The sequence below is a fragment of the Ambystoma mexicanum genome, chromosome 6q (genome assembly GCF_040938575.1).
Source record: "Ambystoma mexicanum isolate Mex_15411 chromosome 6q, UKY_AmexF1_1, whole genome shotgun sequence".
NCBI lineage: Eukaryota > Metazoa > Chordata > Amphibia > Caudata > Ambystomatidae > Ambystoma > Ambystoma mexicanum.
The window spans coordinates 340466728-340485659 of NC_090937.1; positions in this window are offsets into that span (position 1 = coordinate 340466728).

An 18932-nucleotide genomic window follows, 5' to 3' on the forward strand; every position below is an offset into this window, starting at 1 on the left:
ATCTCCCAGTCCCCGTTCTCTCCCCACACCCGCTTGCTGGTTCCCATCTCTCCCGACCCGCCCACCAGCCCTGATTGGTCCCCTGGACCGTGTTTAGCAGGTCTATCGACCCGTTGAACTCGACCTGCTCCACTATTTCCTTGTGGAAGCACTGTGAGTTTACACTTGCCATAAGTGGTTGTGCAGTAAGTTCTCTGAGTGCCCCATTGCTCTGTGTGCTGCCTTGCACCTATTTTGCATCCTCACCCCCCCCCCAGGCCCTTGTTCCTCCTTGCCACGCTCCTCGCTCCCTCCCCGCACCCGCTTCCTGGTTCCAAGCCCTCCCACCTCCCTCCCCACCCAGCCATCCCTGATTATTCCCAGGACCATCTTGCCCAGGCCATTATCGACCTTCACAGGGCAGCCCTCTGCCCGTGCAGCCCCACGGCTAAGGACCCCAAGGCAAAGGACACCACCAATGTGACGGCTCCAGAACGTATCTGCAGGTATCCGCAGGAGAAGAAAAAAGCCAACAATAAGTAAGTGTGGCAAGGGCGGGGACTGAAGCAACTAATTCATGCCATACTACCCTACTACTCCACCCATAGAAACTACTTTGCCCACCTGTGGTGTCGTCTACACTTAGAAAGTGTTCCTAATAGCATTCTGTGGTACAAATGCATTTATAAAGTCTGCCTAATAGCATATCTGTGGTATAATTGCACTTAGAAAGTCCGCCTAATAGCATATCTGTGGTGTAGTTTACACTTTGAAAGTGTTCCTAATAGCATTCTGTGGTACAATTGCATTTAGAAAGTCCGCCTAATAGCATATCTGTGGTATACTTTCATTTAGAAAGTCTGCCTAATAGCATATCTGTGGTATACTTGCATTTAGAAAGCCTGCATAATAGCATATCTGTGGTGTAGTCTACACTTAGAAAGTGTCCCTAATAGCGTTCTGTGGTATAATTGCATTTAGAAAGCCTGCACAATAGCATATCTGTGGTGTAGTCTACACTTAGAAAGTGTCCTTAATAGCATTCTGTGGTATAATTGCATTTAGAAAGTCCGCCTAATAGCATATCTGTGGTGTAGTCTACACTTAGAAATTGTTCCTAATAGCATATCCGTGGTATAATTGCATTTAGAAAGTCTGCCTAATAGCATATCTGTGGTATAATTGCATTTAGAAAGTTCACCTAATAGCATATCTGTGTTGTAGACTACACTTAGAAAGTGTTCCTAATAGCATATCCGTGGAATAATTCTATTTAGAAAGTCTGCCTAATAGCATATCTGTGGTATAATTGCATTTATAAAGCCTGCATAGTAGAATATCTGTGGAGTAGTCTACACTTAGAAAGTGTCCCTAATAGCATTCTGTGGTATAATTGCATTTAGAAAGTCCGCCTAATAGCATATCTGTGGTATAATTGCATTTAGAAAGTCCGCCTAATAGCATATCTGTGGTATAATTGCATTTAGAAAGTCTGCCTCATAGCATTCTGTGGTACAATTGCATTTAGAAAGCCCGTCTAATAGCATATCTGTGGTATAATTGCATTTAGAAAATCCGCCTAATAGCATACCTGTGGGATAATTGCATTTAGAAAGCCTGCATAATAGCATATCTGTGGTGTAGTCTACACTTAGAAAGTGTTCCTAATAGCATTCTGTGGTACAAATGCATTTATAAAGTCTGCCTAATAGCATACCTGTGGGATAATTGCATTTAGAAAGCCTGCATAATAGCATATCCGTGGTGTAGTCTGCACTTTGAAAGTGTTCCTAATAGCATTCTGTGGTACAATTGCATTTAGAAAGTCTGCCTAATAGCATATCTGTGGTATAATTGCATTTCGAAAGTCTGCCTAATAGCATATCTTTGGTATAACTGCATTTAGAAAGTCCGCCTAATAGCATATCTGTGGTATAATTGCATTTAGAAAGTCCGCCTAATAGCATATCTGTGGTATAACTGCATTTAGAAAGTCTGCCTAATAGCATATCTGTGGTATAACTGCATTTAGAAAGTCCGCCTAATAGCATATCTGTGGTATAATTGCATTTAGAAAGTCCGCCTAATAGCATATCTGTGGTATAACTGCATTTAGAAAGTCCGCCTAATAGCATATCTTTGGTGTAGTCTACACTTAGAAAGTGTCCTTAATAGCATTCTGTGGTATAATTGCATTTAGAAAGTCCGCCTAATAGCATATCAGTGGTGTAGTCTACACTTAGAAAGTGTTCCTAATAGGATTCTGTGGTACAATCGCATTTAGAAAGTCCGCCTAATAGCATATATGTGGTATAATTGCATTTAGAAAGTCCGCCTAATAGCATATCTGTGGTACAATTGCATTTAGAAAGTCTGCCTAATAGCATATCTGTGGTATAATTGAATTTAGAAAGTCCACCTAATAGCATATCTGTGGTATAATTGCATTTAGAAAGTCCGCCTAATAGCATATCTGTGGTATAATTGCATTTAGAAAGTCCGCCTAATAGCATGTCGGTGATAAAATTGCATTTAGAAAACCTGCATAATAGCATATCTGTGGTGTAGTCTACACTTAGAAAGTGTTCTTAATAGCATTCTGTGGTATAATTGCATTTAGAAAGTCCGCTTAATAGCATATCTGTGGTGTAGTCTACACTTAGAAAGTGTCCCTAATAGCATATCTGTGGTATAATTGCATTTAGAAAGTCTACCTAATACCATATCTGTGGTATAATTGCATTTAGAAAGCCTGCATAATAGCATATCTGTGGTGTAGTCTACACTTAGAAAGTGTCCTTAATAGCATTCTGTGGTATAATTGCATTTAGAAAGTCCGCCTAATAGCATATCTGTGGTATAATTGCATTTAGAAAGTTCACCTATAGCATATCTGTGGTGTAGACTACACTTAGGAAGTGTTCCTAATAGCATATCCGTGGAATAATTCTATTTAGAAAGTCTGCCTAATAGCATATCTGTGGTATAATTGCATTTAGAAAGCCTGCATAATAGAATATCTGTGGTGTAGTCTACACTTAGAAAGTGTCCCTAATAGCAATCTGTGGTATAATTGCATTTAGAAAATCCACCTAATAGCATATCTGTGGTATAATTGCATTTAGAAAGTGTTCCTAATAGCATATCTATGGTATAATTGCATTTAGAAAGTCTGCCTCATAGCATATCTGTGGTATAATTGCATTTAGAAAGTCCGCCTAATAGCATATCTGTGGTATAATTGCATTTAGAAAGTCTGCCTCATAGCATATCTGTGGTATAATTGCATTTAGAAAGCCTGCATAATAGCATATCTGTGGTGTAGTCTACACTTAGAAAGTGTCCTTAATAGCATTCTATGGTATAATTGCATTTACAAAGTCTGCCTAATAGCATATCTGTGGTGTAGTCTACACTTAGAAAGTATCCTTAATAGCATTCTGTGGTATAATTGCATTTAGAAAGTCCGCCTAATAGCATATCTGTGGTATAATTGCATTTAGAAAGTCCGCCTAATAGCATATCTGTGGTATAATTGCATTTAGAAAGTCTGCCTCATAGCATATCTGTGGTATAATTGCATTTAGAAAGCCTGCATAATAGCATATCTGTGGTGTAGTCTACACTTAGAAAGTGTTCCTAATAGCATATCTATGGTAAAATTGCATTTAGAAAGCCTGCATAATAGCATATCTGTGGCGTAGTCTACACTTAGAAAGTGTCCCTAATAGCGTTCTGTGGTATAATTGCATTTAGAAAGCCTGCATAATAGCATATCTGTGGCGTAGTCTACACTTAGAAAGTGTCCCTAATAGCGTTCTGTGGTATAATTGCATTTAGAAAGCCTGCATAATAGCATATCTGTGGTGTAGTCTACACTTAGAAAGTGTCCTTAATAGCATTCTGTGGTATAATTGCATTTAGAAAGTCCGCCTGATAGCATATCTGTGGTGTAGTCTACACTTAGAAATTGTTCCTAATAGCATATCCGTGGTATAATTGCATTTAGAAAGTCTGCCTAATAGCATATCTGTGGTATAATTGCATTTAGAAAGTTCACCTAATAGCATATCTGTGGTGTAGACTACACTTAGAAAGTGTTCCTAATAGCATATCCGTGGAATAATTCTATTTAGAAAGTCTGCCTAATAGCATATCTGTGGTATAATTGCATTTAGAAAGCCTGCATAATAGAATATCTGTGGTGTAGTCTACACTTAGAAAGTGTCCCTAATAGCAATCTGTGGTATAATTGCATTTAGAAAATCCGCCTAATAGCATATCTGTGGTATAATTGCATTTAGAAAGTCTGCCTAATAGCATATCTGTGGTATAATTGCATTTAGAAAGTCTAAGTCTACCTCATAGCATATCTGTGGTATAATTGCATTTAGAAAGTCCGCCTAATGGCATATCTGTGGTATAATTGCATTTAGAAAGCCTGCATAATAGCATATCTGTGGTGTAGTCTACACTTAGAAAGTGTCCTTAATAGCATTCTATGGTATAATTGCATTTACAAAGTCCGCCTAATAGCATATCTGTGGTGTAGTCTACACTTAGAAAGTATCCTTAATAGCATTCTGTGGTATAATTGCATTTAGAAAGTCCGCCTAATAGCATATCTGTGGTATAATTGCATTTAGAAAGTCCGCCTAATAGCATATCTGTGGTATAATTGCATTTAGAAAGTCTGCCTCATAGCATATCTGTGGTATAATTGCATTTAGAAAGTCCGCCTAATAGCATATCTGTGGTATAATTGCATTTAGAAAGCCTGCATAATAGCATATCTGTGTTGTAGTCTACACTTAGAAAGTGTCCTTAATAGCATTCTATGGTATAATTGCATTTACAAAGTCCGCCTAATAGCATATCTGTGGTGTAGTCTACACTTAGAAAGTATCCTTAATAGCATTCTGTGGTATAATTGCATTTAGAAAGTCCCCCCAATAGCATATCTGTGGTATAAATGTATTTAGAATGCCTGCCTAATACCATATCTGTGGTATAATTGCATTTAGAATGCCTGCCTGATAGCATACCTGTGGTATAACTGCATTCAGAATGTCCGCCTAATAGCATATCTGTGGTGTAGTCTACATTTAGAAAGTTTGCCTAATAGCACATCTGTGATGTAGCCTACACTTAGAAAGTGTCCCTAGTAACATATCTGTAGCATAATTGCATTCAGAATGTCTGTCTATTAGCATATCTGTAGTGTAGTCAGAATGTCCGCCTAATAGCATATCTGTGGTGTAGTCTACATTTGAAAGTCTGCCTAATAGCATATCTGTGGTGTAGCCTACACTTAGAAAGTGTCCCTAATAACATATATGTAGTATAATTGCATTCAGAATGTCAGCCTAAAAGCATATCTGTGGTGTAGTCTACATTTAGAATCTGCATATTGGTGGCAAAAAAGCATTTAGAAAGCCTAATAGCATATCTGTGGTGTAGTCTACATTTAGAAAGTCTGCCTAATAGCATATCTGTGGTTTGTTTTGTTTGTTTGTTTATTTATTTGTTTGGTAATGCGCAACAAACCCTTAGGTAGACGGGCGCAACAGAAACAAGAAATCTTAAAACTTAGTTACAGTGCAAAGGTAGCAATACATAGAGCAGTGATTGCAATAGGAGCCAGGTACAAGGTAAAAGATACATTAAATACAAAGCAACATTAAATAATTAAATACAAAGCAGTGGTCTTGGTAGGTGTAGCCTACACTTAGAAAGTGTCCCTGGTAACATATCTGTAGTATAATTGCATTCAGAAAGTCCGCCTAATAGCATATCTGTGATGTAGTCTACATTTAGAATCTGCATATCGGTGGTATAGTTGCATTTAGAAAGCCTGATAGCATATCTGTGATGTAGTCTACACTTTGAAAGTGTCCCTACTAGCATTCCGTGGTATAAATGCATTTAGAAAGCCTGCCTAATAGCATATCTGTGGTATAATTGCATTCAGAATGTCTGCCTAATAGCATATCTGTGGTGTAGTCTACATTAAGAATCTGCATATCTGTGGTATAATTGCATTCAGAACGTCCGACAAATAGCATATCTGTGGTGTAGTCTACATTTAGAATCTGCATATCTGTGGTATAATTGCATTTAGAAAGTCCGCCTAACAGCTTATCTGTGGTGTAGCCTACACTTACAAAGTGTCCCTAATAGCACTCTGTGGTATAATTGCATTTAGAAAGTCTGCCTATTAGCACATCTGTGGTGTGCTTGCGTTTAGAACGTGCCCCCAATAGCATATCTGCGATCTAACTGTATGTAGAAAGCCTGCCTAATAGCATATCTGTGGTATAATTACATGAATGTCCCCCTAATAGCATATCTGTGGTGTAGTCTACATTTAGAAAGCCCGCCTAATAGCATATCTGTGGTGTAGCCTTCACTTAGAAAGTGTCCCTAATTGCATTCTGTGGTATAACTGGATTTAGTCTACATGTAGAGAGTCCGCCTAATTACACATCTGTGGTGTAGCTCCATTGAAAAGTCCACCAAGTAGCATATCTGTGATATAATTGCTTTCAGAAAGTCCACCGAATAGCACGTCTGTGGTGTAGTCTACCCTTGAAAAGTCCACAAGATAGCACATCTATGGTGTGGTTGCATTTAGAAAGTCCAACTAATAGCAGATCTGTGGTGTGGTTGCATTTAAAACTATCCCTATTAGCATATCTGTGGTACAGTTGCATTTAGAAAGTGTGCCTAATAGCAAATCCGTGGTATAATTGCATTTAGAAAAGTTCCCCTAATAACTTATCTGTTGTGTAGTCTACATTAAAAAGTGTGCCTAACAGCATATCTATGGTCTAGTCACATTCAGAAAATCTTCCTAAAAACCCATCCAAAGTTTATCTGCATGCAGTAAGTCTGCCCAATATCAAAATCGTGGCCTAGTGCATTAGTGCATTCAAAAAGTCTACTAATAGCTTTGTGGTGGTTTAGTTAAACTCATAAAACCTGCTTAATACCATATCCGTGGTTCAGTTCCGCTTAGAAAATCTGCCTAATAGCACATTCCCAGGTGTAATCGCAGTTAGTAAGTCGGCCTAGTAGCATATCTGTGGTCAGGTTGCATCTGAAAATCTAAATAAAAACTCTGATATAGTTGCACGTAGAAGGAGTGAATAATCCCACCCTGTTTTACAATTATACCTAGAAACTGTGAATAATTGTTAGGCTCACCTGGTATCCACGGGGACGCCACCCAGCCCTGGTTGGATGATTTGCACTCTCGAACCCTCTCCCGGTCCCTTGTTATGGCCTCTGGTTAAAGATGGGTCTGCGATATAGGAGAGCTGGATTCAATACCAGATTGTCTTTATGTATTCCCACCTCCCTTGACCAAGTTACTTCACTGGTGCAAGCCCCCTGTGGGAATCCAGGCCTGCTGCGACTCCGTAGGTTTGCTGCTTTACAGTCTTTATATGCAGTTCTTATGTTCCTCTTAGTTCGAATAATAATGTCTTGCTTCTTTCCTTTTAGGTATGGAAAGGTATTTGGTGTTGTCCTGCAGTTTGAAGATGAGCATGGGTCGGTAGGAGAAAGCACGGTGTGCGCGATGCTGTCCGGTGAGTAATGCGCGATGCGCGGCGCTGTTTCGCCTTTTATATTGCTACCCTGTTTTTTTTTCTCTCCTTGCAGGTTGCGATGTTCCTCGCCGAGTGCCATAATGTTCCAGCAATGATACTGACCAGGAGATGACTACTCAGGTAAGAATTATGTGGCTTTCTTCATTCGGGAGGAAACATGAGTAAACGCTTACTAATGCTGTCTTTCTTTCTCCTCTTTCCGGGTTATGGTATTCCAGGATGCATGCAGTGCCGGATAATGGAGTTCGTACCTTCAGGTGAGTGGAACTGAAGTCAGCGATGGATTGAAGACAAGATACTGTTCCAGGTAAGTTTCATAATGTTCTTTCTCTCTTTGCAGGTCCTTGGTTTCAGGTGAGCTGGTATCAAAGAACTGGACACAGTGAGCATTATGCTGCCCACAGCAGAATAACACAAAGCTTGTTCTGCTGTTTGGGTGTGGTTGAAATAGTCTCAGGTAAAGTAGTCCAGGTAAATAGTCCCAGGCCTGCCACACCCAAAGTAGTCCAGGTAAAGTAGTCCCAGGCCTGCCACACCCAAAAGACTAGACTGCATAGCTGAGTTCCTTGTAACTGAGCTATGTGTGTGCCTCCATGTTGGCTGAACCCCCCAAGTTAAATAGTCCCAAGTAAATGGTCCCATTCTAATGTTGGTCTTCATGATGGTTATGAGCCTGGCGCCAAAGGCACCAGGACTGACTCCAAGAGAGTCTTGGATGAGGTTTTAAGGCCTTGGACCTGGCCCTAACTGGAAGGCTGACTTGCCAGTGAGGGCCAGGGGCAAAGGTCATGACAATAATATAACCCTGTGATGTAGTCGAATTTAGAAACTGACAATAATCTCACCCTGTGGCATAGTTGAATTAACCCTGTGATATAATTGAAGTTATCGCTGTGGTACAGTAGTAGTACAGCTAATCATAGAGAGTGTGTGCAGCTAACATTCTGTGGTATAGTTGTAGTGGGAAGATGTGAACGAAACCATCCATCACCAACTATAACACACCTCAAACTAAGCAAAAGAATGAGTCCTCCCAACCCACCAAAGTCCGATGAAAATTATCCCCCCGTGCCCGCCTCCCTTCTCGCACCCCCTTCCTTCCATACCCCATCACCATCCCATCCTGCTCTCAACCACATCCCCTACCCATCCCCTATCCAAACACCAAGCCAGAGGTGCACGATGGCGAGCCAACCATCCTAAGACCACTCCTCCTCCCAACCCCTCCTCCCACCTGCCTACTATCATCATACCCACTTCCCCCACCCCACCGACCAACGGCCAGCTCTCAAGCACGCCCACCCCTGCTACCATCCACCCCCCACTCCCCTCATCAACTCCCACCATCATCCGCCCCCAAACCCACTCCTTACCCTCCCTAAAAATTGCACACCTCGCCCTTGCAAGAACAGTCGCTATGTCCCTCTCCTCTTCCGACCCTCCCTACACTCTCCCACACTCCAACCACAACAAAAACACAGAAGAGGAAACGTACTTGGTCTCCATCAATCGCTCAGTACTCATCGCCAGTCCTGTCTAGACCCACCTCCTTATCCTCCCATTCTCGATCCTCACCACCTTCTCTCCCGGCCTCACCCTACCTGAAACCCCTCTCCCTCAAATTCTCACCGACCACAACCGAAACTCTTAACACCTCACTCCCCACGCTCAAATCCTCCGACCCAAATCCAGTCAACCCGTCACACCAGTCTGACTCCTCCCCCCCAAACCCACCAACTCAACCGCCCGCCTACTCTTCCCATCGACCACCTTGCACCTCCCATCCAGCTCCTTATTTTCCACACCCTCCCCCCACTCACCCCTCTACAACTCCGTCATCTCCCTCCTGTACCAAAGTAAACTGCATCCATTTTAATGCCCGATCTGTAGCAAAAAACAGACACAGCATCTTTGACCGCCTCGCCTCTGACAAACCGGATTTGGTCTTTATCACGGAAACCTGGTTCTCTGACGACTTCGTCCCAATAGCCAACGAAGCCTTCCCCCCAGACTACTCCCTCATCCCACTAAACCGTCCCTCTAGAGGAGGAGGAATAGCAATTGCCTTCAAGTCTCACTTTTACAGCCTCAATCATCGACAACCAGCCATCCATTCCTTCCTGCGAATCACTCCTCGTAAAACTCTCCCTCCCCCCTTCTTTCTCCCACACCTTCCTAATAATCTACAGACCCCCTGGCTATGATAGACAATTCTCAAACAACCTCTGCGACTCTATTGCCACCCTCCAACTAAACCATCCCAACATCACCCTTCTACGAGATTTCAACATATGGCTTGACATTCCCACCAATCCCATGACACACTCTCCGGTTGACGGCCTATACACGATTAACCTCCAACCCCACATAAACGGCCCGACTCACTATAAAGGAAACACACTTGATTCCATCTTCAGCTCCCACAACCTGATACATCTAATCCCCCCCACACCTATCATCTGGTCCCATCACTTCATTGTCTCTTTTGCCATTCACTCACCCAACTCGCCCCCCTTACCCGAACCTGAACCTCCAAACCTACGCAAATGCTGGAAGAAACTAATAATCCTTCCAGACCTAGCCGATGCACTCCTTCGGTCTCCACCCCCTACCTGCCGACTCAATGAACAACTAACCTCCAACGCCTTTGACTCATGGCTCAACACCTCACTAATACGGCCACACCCTCCTGCAAACCATCAGCCCACAGTGGCATTTTCCCGAGATGGTTCACACCTGAACTGAAGACCACTAAACAACTACATAAATCCCTAGAACGCAAATGGAGGCAAGACAAAACCCCCCTGAACAGATCGACCCTGGCCCGGCACCTTCGTCAGTACAAAGCCGAAATCCGAAAAGCAAAAAAAGCCCATTACAACTCCCGAATCCTAAACTGTAAAAACCCCAGCAAAGAACTTCACAAAATCATCACCGAATTCACCAAACCATCATGCATCACCACCCCCCGGCCCCCTCACATTCGCTGTGCGACTCACTCTCTCTCCACTTTTACACCACAGTTCTCAAAAGACCTAAATACTCTAACCAACAAACTAGCTCTCTTACACCTACCAGGCAATCCACCCTCCATAGCAGCCAACCCACCGCCTGCGACCACCACCCAACCAACGTTTGACTCCTTCAGTCCAATATCAACCGACCAATTTCTCAAACTTCTCTCTGCCCGCAAATCATCCGGCTCTCCGCTGGACCCTTGCCCAGCCAAAACCCTCAAAGAGATCTTCACATCTCCATGCACAGGAGAACACGCAAGAACCATCGTAAACAACTCCCTCTGCTTGGGAATTTTTCACAACGCATTCAAAACGGTTCATGTCAAACCTCTTATAAAAAAAGCTTGCCTCGACATTCTCGAGCCCAGAAACTACTGCCCCATCTCAAACACCAGATTCCTTGCCAAACTCATTGACCGAACCGCCTACTCCCAACTAAATTACTTTGTCAAAACCAACAATCTCCTAGACCCCGCTCAATCAGGTTTCAGAGCCCGACACGGAACCGAAACCACCCTAACCTCAATATGGGATGACCTTAAAAACACGGCAGATTCTGCAGGATGCGCTGCATTAATCCTTCTTGACCTATCCGCCGCCTTCGACACAATTAACCACTCAATCCTCCTTGACCGCCTCCACTCCCTAGGAATTTGTGGAACCGCTCTCAAATGGATAGCATCCTTCATCAAAAATAGAAACCAAATAACCCTACTCTCCACCTATTCCTCCCAAGCCCGTCCAGTTGACACCGGAGTTCCACAAGGAGCATGCCTATCAGCCCTCCTGTTTAACCTCTACATGGCCACCCTCCCACGAATAATTTGGTTGCACAACATCCTGTGCTACAATTACACCGTCGACACTCAACTAATTCTAAAACTCCTGAACTCAAATCCCAACTGCCGACCTGACCTCGCTTCCTGCCTCCTCGACATAGATCTCTGGATGACCACAAACCACCTCTTGGTAAATCCCTCAAAAACCGAAATCATGGTATGTGGCAACACCAAACTTCTTCCTCACCCACTACCGTGGCCATCTACCATGGGCAACTCACCGACACCCTCTAATTCAGTAAAAAACCTTGGATGCACCTTAGACTCTGACCTAGCCCTCTCGCACCAAGTCAACAAAGTCTCAAAGTCTTGCCAATACCACCTTAAAACTCTTAGGCGCATTTTTCCATACCTCTCCTTTCCCAACAGACTCTCTGTGGTCCAATCAATTGTTATATCAAGACTGTACTACGCTAACCCCCTCTACCTCGGCGTGCACGCATACCACCTGACTAAACTACAAAGAGCACAAGGCGCTGCAGCCAAACTGCTACTAGCGCTTGGCCCAAGAGACCACATCTCCCCAGCCCTCAAAACTCTGCACTGGCTTCCGGTTGCCCAAAGGGTGACCTTCAAAACCTTATGCATCTCTCACCGAGCACTGCATAAAACCAGACCTCAATATCTCCAAGACAAACTAAAACCCTATCACCTGGCATGTACCCTAAGATCAAGCTCAGTCAGCCTCCTAGTCATACCAAAAACAAACTCAGTCAGGTTAGGTGGATCATCATTCTCAGCCTTGACCCCCACCCTGTGGAACGCACTCCCACCCCACATTCGACTCACTGAGGACCTCATGTCTTTCCGCAAACTACTGAAAACATGGCTCTTCCCCTGAAACCGACCATTAACTCAAACTGGATCAGAGCAACTCAATGACATTAGCCCAAAATGCCAGATCATAAATAACAATCCAGCATCATGATCCGAGCATGAAATCAAAAGCTAATAACCTCTATGGCAATCTAAAAGGTCAAACAAAATAGAACGAGTAAAAAAGATCAAAGCAGTGAAGTGGATAAAAATAATTAGTTGTATGAGGGCAGTAAAGTGGTTAAAATAATAAAACGGACGAAATAAATGTAATAGACAAGAAGATCATAGTAGACGAGAGGAATAAAGTGGACGACAACAACAATTCAAATAGCCCAAACTACTAGATCATAAATAAAAAGAACATAAATATCAATCCAACATCAAGATTCCAAGCGAGAAATCGAAAACTAATAACCTCTAATGTAAACTAAAAAGAACAAACTGAATAAAATGAGTAAAGTGGACCAAAGCAGTGAAGTAGACAAAAATAATAAATTGTATCAAAGCAGTAAAGTAGTTGAAATTAATGAAATGGATGAAATGAATATAATGTACATGAGAAACAAAATGGACAAGAGGATTAAGGTGGAGAGGATGGAAAGATGAATAGATGATATGGATGAGTGCACAGAGTACACAGAACTGGTAGAGTGGATGAAACAGATATATGGCATGGAATGTAAGAGTGCATGGTATAAATGGAACTAATAGAATAGACAATCCAAGTACATGTGACGGGTGTAAGAGTGCATGGTATAAGTGGAACAAATAGAATAGACGATTCAAGTGCATGTCACAGGTGTAAGGCTCGGGACGGATCGAGTGCGTACGATAAGTGACATGAGTTGAACCGATAATGCATGATGAATGGATGAAGCGAGTGGAGCAGATGAAGTCAGTGAAGCAAATGAAGTTGGTGGAGCGGATGAATGTCGGTGGAGCGGATGAAGTGCGTAGAGCGGATGAAGTGCGTAGAGAGGATGAGAGCGTGAAGTGGATGAGAATGTAGAACAGACGAGAGCAAGGAGCTGATGTAGGGTGTGGAGTGGATGATAGCGTGAAGCGGATGTAGGGTGTTGAACAGATGTAGGGTGTTGAGTGGATGAAGGATGTGGGGGTGTTTTGAGCAGATATTAGGTGTTAAATGGATGTAGGGTGTGGAGTGGATGTAAGATGTGGAGCAGAAATGTACAGATGGAGTGGGTGTGGAGTGGATGTGGAGCGCAGAGCAGATGAGAGCATGGAGCGGGTATAGGGTGTGGATTGGATGATAGCCTGGAGCGGATGTACGGTGTTGAACAGATGTAGGGTGTTGAGCTGCTGTAGGAAGTGGGGGTGTTTGAGCAGATATTGGGTGTTGAATGGACGTAGGGTGTGGAATGGATGTAAGATGTAGAGCTAAAAATGTAGGGCTGGAGCTAGTGTAGAGTGTGGAGCGGATGTGGAGCATGTGAAGCGGGTGCAGAGCATGGAGCGGGTGTAGAACGTGGTGTGGCCGTAGAGCGTGGTATGGGCCTAGAGCAGAACGGGCGTAGAGTGGTGCCGGCGTAGTGTGGAGCTGGCGTAGAGTGTGGAGCGGGCGTAGAGTGTGGAGCAGGCGTAGAGTGTGGAGCGGGCTTAGAGTGTGGGGCAGGCGTAGAGTGTGTAGCGAACGGGTATAGTGTGGAGTGAACGGGCGTTGTATATGTCGGAACGGGTGATGTATGTGTTGGAACCTGTGATGTATGTGGATGGAACCGGTGAAGTATGTAGATGGATGGAATGGATGAAGTATGTGAAAGGAACGGATGAAATATGTGGAATGAACGGAGAAAATGGGTGAATGGAACAGGTGAAGTATGTGGAAGTAACGGTTGAAGTAGGTTTACGGAATGGAGAAAGTGGGTGTATGGAACAGATGAAGTATATGGATGTATCGGGTGAAGTATGTGGATGGAATGAGTGAAGTATGTAGATGGAGCCAGTGAAGTATGTAGATGGATGGAACGATGAAGTATGTGAAAGGAATGGGTGAAATATGCAGAAGGAACAGAGAAAATAGGTGTGGAGCGAATGGGTGATGTGTGTGTCAGAACTGGTGATCTATGTGGATGGAACGGGAGAAAGTGGGTGTATGGAACGGGTGAAGTATATGAATGGATCGAGTGAAGTATGTTGATGGAAGGGGCGAAGTATGTGGATGGATGGAACAGGTGAAGTATGTAGATGGATGGAACGGACGAAGTATGTGGAAGGAACGGGCGAAACATGTGGAAAGAACGGAAAAAAATGAATTATGGATCGGCAATGTGTCAAGTATGTGGATGGAATGGGTCAAGTATGTGGATGGAATGTGTCAAGTATGTGGATGGAATGGGTCAAGTATGTGGATGGAACTGGTCAAGTATGGGTGAAGTATATGGATGGATCGGGTGAAGTATGTTGATAGAACGGGTGAAGTATGTAGATGGATGGAACGGACGAGGTATGTGGAAGGAACGGGCGATAAGTAGGTGGAACGGTTGGAGCAGGTGGAACCGGTGAAGTATGTAGATGGATGGAATGGATGAAGTATGTGAATGGAACGGATGAAATATGTGGAATGAACAGAGAAAATGGGTGAATGGAACAGGTGAAGTATGTGGAAGTAACAGTTGAAGTAGGTTGACGGAATGGAGAAAGTGGGTGTATGGAACAGATGAAGTATATGGATGTATCGGGTGACGTATGTGGATGGAATGAGTGAAGTATGTAGATGGAGCCGGTGAAGTATGTAGATGGATGGAACGATGAAGTATGTGAAAGGAATGGGTGAAATATGCAGAAGGAACAGAGAAAATAGGTGTGGAGCGAATGGGTGATGTGTGTGTCAGAACTGGTGATCTATGTGGATGGAATGGGAGAATGTGAGTGTATGGAACGGGTGAAGTATATGAATGGATCGAGTGAAGTATGTTGATGGAGGGGGTGAAGTATGTGGATGGATGGAACAGGTGAAGTATGTAGATGGATGGAACGGACGAAGTATGTGGAAGGAACGGGCGAAACATGTGGAAAGAACAGAAAAAAATGAATTATGGATCGGGAATGTGTCAAGTATGTGGATGGAATGGGTCAAGTATGTGGATGGAATGTGTCAAGTATGTGGATGGAATGGGTCAAGTATGTGGATGGAACTGGTCAAGTATGGGTGAAGTATATGGATGGATCGGGTGAAGTGTGTTGATAGAACGGGTGAAGTATGTAGATGGATGGAATGGACGAGGTATGTGGAAGGAACGGGCGATAAGTAGGTGGAACGGTTGGAGCGGGTGGAATGGGTGAAGTGGATGAAACGAAAGAAGTGTGTGGACAAAACAGGTGAAGTGGGTAGAACGGATGAATTAGGTCGATGAATGGATGAAGTATGTGGTTGGAAAGGGTAAAATGGGTGGAACCGGTGAAGTGTGAGGATGAAACAGGTGAAGCGGGTGGAACGGGTAAAGTAGGTGGATGAACAGATGACGTATGTGGATGGAACGGGCAAAACTTAGTATATGAAACTGGCCAAGGATGTGGATGGATGATGCATAGAGGACAGATAACGTGAAAATGAGCTGACTGGATGATGAAGGGATAACATGTATAGATCGGATGAAATGCATTGATTAGAAGGAATACATAGAACAGATCGAGCTGACACCATAGAACTGAGCGAGTACACACATCAGAAGGAATGCACGGAACAGATAGAGAGCACGTAATGGACACTTACAAAAATGATTGGAGAGCATGGAGCGATATGTAGCGATATGGAGAGCATGGAGCAATATGGGTGCATAAAATGACCAAACTACATAAAATGGTTGGAGTGCATAGAATGGTTGGAGTGTATAAGACAGAGTGCATGAAACGGTTTGGAGTGCATGAAATGGTCTGAGTGCATGGAACAGTCGGAGTGCATGGAACGGTCGGAGTGCAGGGAATGGTCGGAGCGCATAGAACGGTTAGAGTGTGCTCGATGTCAAGCACCTAAGGTAAACCACCATATTACACTCTTATTCTCTTCTTCCCACCACCACTCAACTAGAACACAGCGATACTATGACACCATTCGGTGTAGCTGTTCTCATACCATCACTTGCCTCATACTCCCCATCATCCTAACTAATCAAAGCTGGTTAAACACCCTCCAGCCTAGGCGTTCTCCACAGGCTTAACGTGGCCAGAATCGGTCTGGATAACAACCTGCCACAACGAACACATACTCTTGATATCCCAACCACCACACCTGCCGCTAAGAAGCAGCTATCACAGGAATGCAACATCAGCTGCACACATATCCGGTGCTCACACGCACCTTATTACTCTCTCTCTCTCTCTCTCTCTCTCTACTGACTTGAACTTCAGTTCCCGAGGGCGTTCAACCTACCAGCACCTTGAGATCATACCAATGGTACATAAGGTGCTATATAAATGCAAAATAACATAACATAACAAGAAAGGAAATTACCTAGACAGCTTGTCAACTAGATAGTTATAGTCTAACTAGTGTGGTGAGAACGTTAGCAAACATTCCATCCTAGAAAACTCTCTTTCATTCGTGTCAGTTTAAAAAAGAAGAAAGAGAAACATCTATGGCATACAGTCAGAAGTCTACTTCAAGGTACAAACATTTTATTATCCTATAGACTTACTGAATTTTCCTAGGCTCTCTCTAGTTAAAGATTAGTGGTTTTAGTACAAAAATAGCCACAGATTGCTAAAAATGAAGACACTACCTCTCAACTTGCTGCAGATGACTATTATTAATCAACAAGAAGCTAAGAGTAAATGCTGCTCGGGCTAAATGAAGATATTATAGCCTCCTAGATGAAGCAACTACTGTCTACCGGGTTCAGTGGTATAATGTAGATGGAACCACTTTCTTCAGGACAGTCTTCACAATCTATCCAGTGACACATTTCACTGAATAACCAAGGGGGTGATGGATGAAATATACATTACCACACCTCTGTTGCGATGAATGAGAGACGCTAAAAGCAAAACCTGGGTAATTCCTTGTGAGGAGCCAGGCGTAGAGTTTCAATTCAGTAAAAATTCAGTTGGGACGGAATGCTACGTTTGCTGTTTAGTGCAACAAAGGAATATTCCTATTTAAGGTGGTGAGAATGGACATATGATCTGCCACATGTGTAGAATGTTACCTACCATCTGAAATAAGAGCACTTATGTACAGGTGTGTTGTGCCTTCTGGTGTGTTAGAACATGACTAGTTAGGGCAAACCTTTTTTACTGACATATTGGGCCTCTTTTTTGTTCCATTGTGGTAGGCAGAGAACCAGTTGAGGACTGTTCTGTCAAAGCCCACGAGTATGACAAGAATGTGGGGAGAGCTTAACGGTCAACAGTATCAAAGGCAGTAGAGAAGATGAGTAGGACAAGTAACAATAGGTCCCCTTTGTACAAGAAGTGGAAAGCGCTGTCGATAATTGAATGGTAGTAGTCTCTATGTTACATGTTCTGAATCTGGAATTATCATCCTATAGGAGATTGTGCAAACTGATCCTTTCATGCAGCTGGATGGCGATAGCCTTCACAATCACTTTGCTGAGGAAGGAGACATGTATGATGCACAATAGTTGCCCAGGTTGTCTGGTTTCAGTGTGGGTTTCTTCAGTAAGGGGAGGATCAATACAACTGGGAAGGTTCCTTGCATGATGGATAAACTGATGATGATGAAAGTGCTTTACCTATGATGGCCTTCACAATGGATGATGCACTTGCTGTTGAATAGTTACTATGTATTCCAATTTGTTAAGTCAAACTTTCAGTGGAGCATGGGTGTTGGGGATCTTAGTTAAGGTGTGGTTGAGTGTGCTTAGCTGGGTATTGATATTCTCAGAAGGTTCAGATGCAAAGGCCAAGGTGATGATGTTTCATTTCAGTGCGCCAATGGGAAGTACTTGACAGAGTAATGAGGTGTCTTGGTTGGTTTGGGTTGGCCCCACTCTGGAAGAGGTGCCTGTGGGTAAGGTACGACTGCATTGTATGTGGAGTCAAAAGTTAGGGGATGTAAAATTCAGTATCTGAGGATGTGGTACCAGGTTGAGTGTATAGCATTTGTTATGGGTTGGTTCGGTGATGACTTGCTTGATGTCCAGGGTATCGAGCAACGTGATTATAGTGTTTCTGTCCCCTTGATGGCTTGGCTTGTGGGCGAATTGAGGCCTTTGGGGAACAAATTTGTTGAATTATATATGGGTGCAGTTTGTGGTTTAATGGAGCAAGTCCTTCTGGGTTTGGTGTCATCTGTAAGCCAAGTAGAAGGTAATTCTCAGCGCATGGGTGAGCAGGAAGCGGCAGGTGAGCAATTCCATGGATGCAGGTGTGGGGTGCTCCTGGAGAATGCATGTCCATTAGATTGTGTGGCTGATTGTGAGCCCACTGTCAATGTTCCTTTTGCAGTACTTGTGTTGGTTGTTGCAGCACATTCATATGTGCCTATTGGCATGAGAGAAGGAATGGCATTTAACAAGGGCCCTAGGACGTTCCCACCCACTACAGTGCGGGTTCCTCCTTATTGTGGCCATTAGCACTCTTGTAGTTTCCTAGTCCATTTTCTATGTTGATGACCATCATGCCACAACAAAGAAGTGGTTTTGGGGCAACTACAATGATGTGGCACGCCGAACCGTAAGGTACGT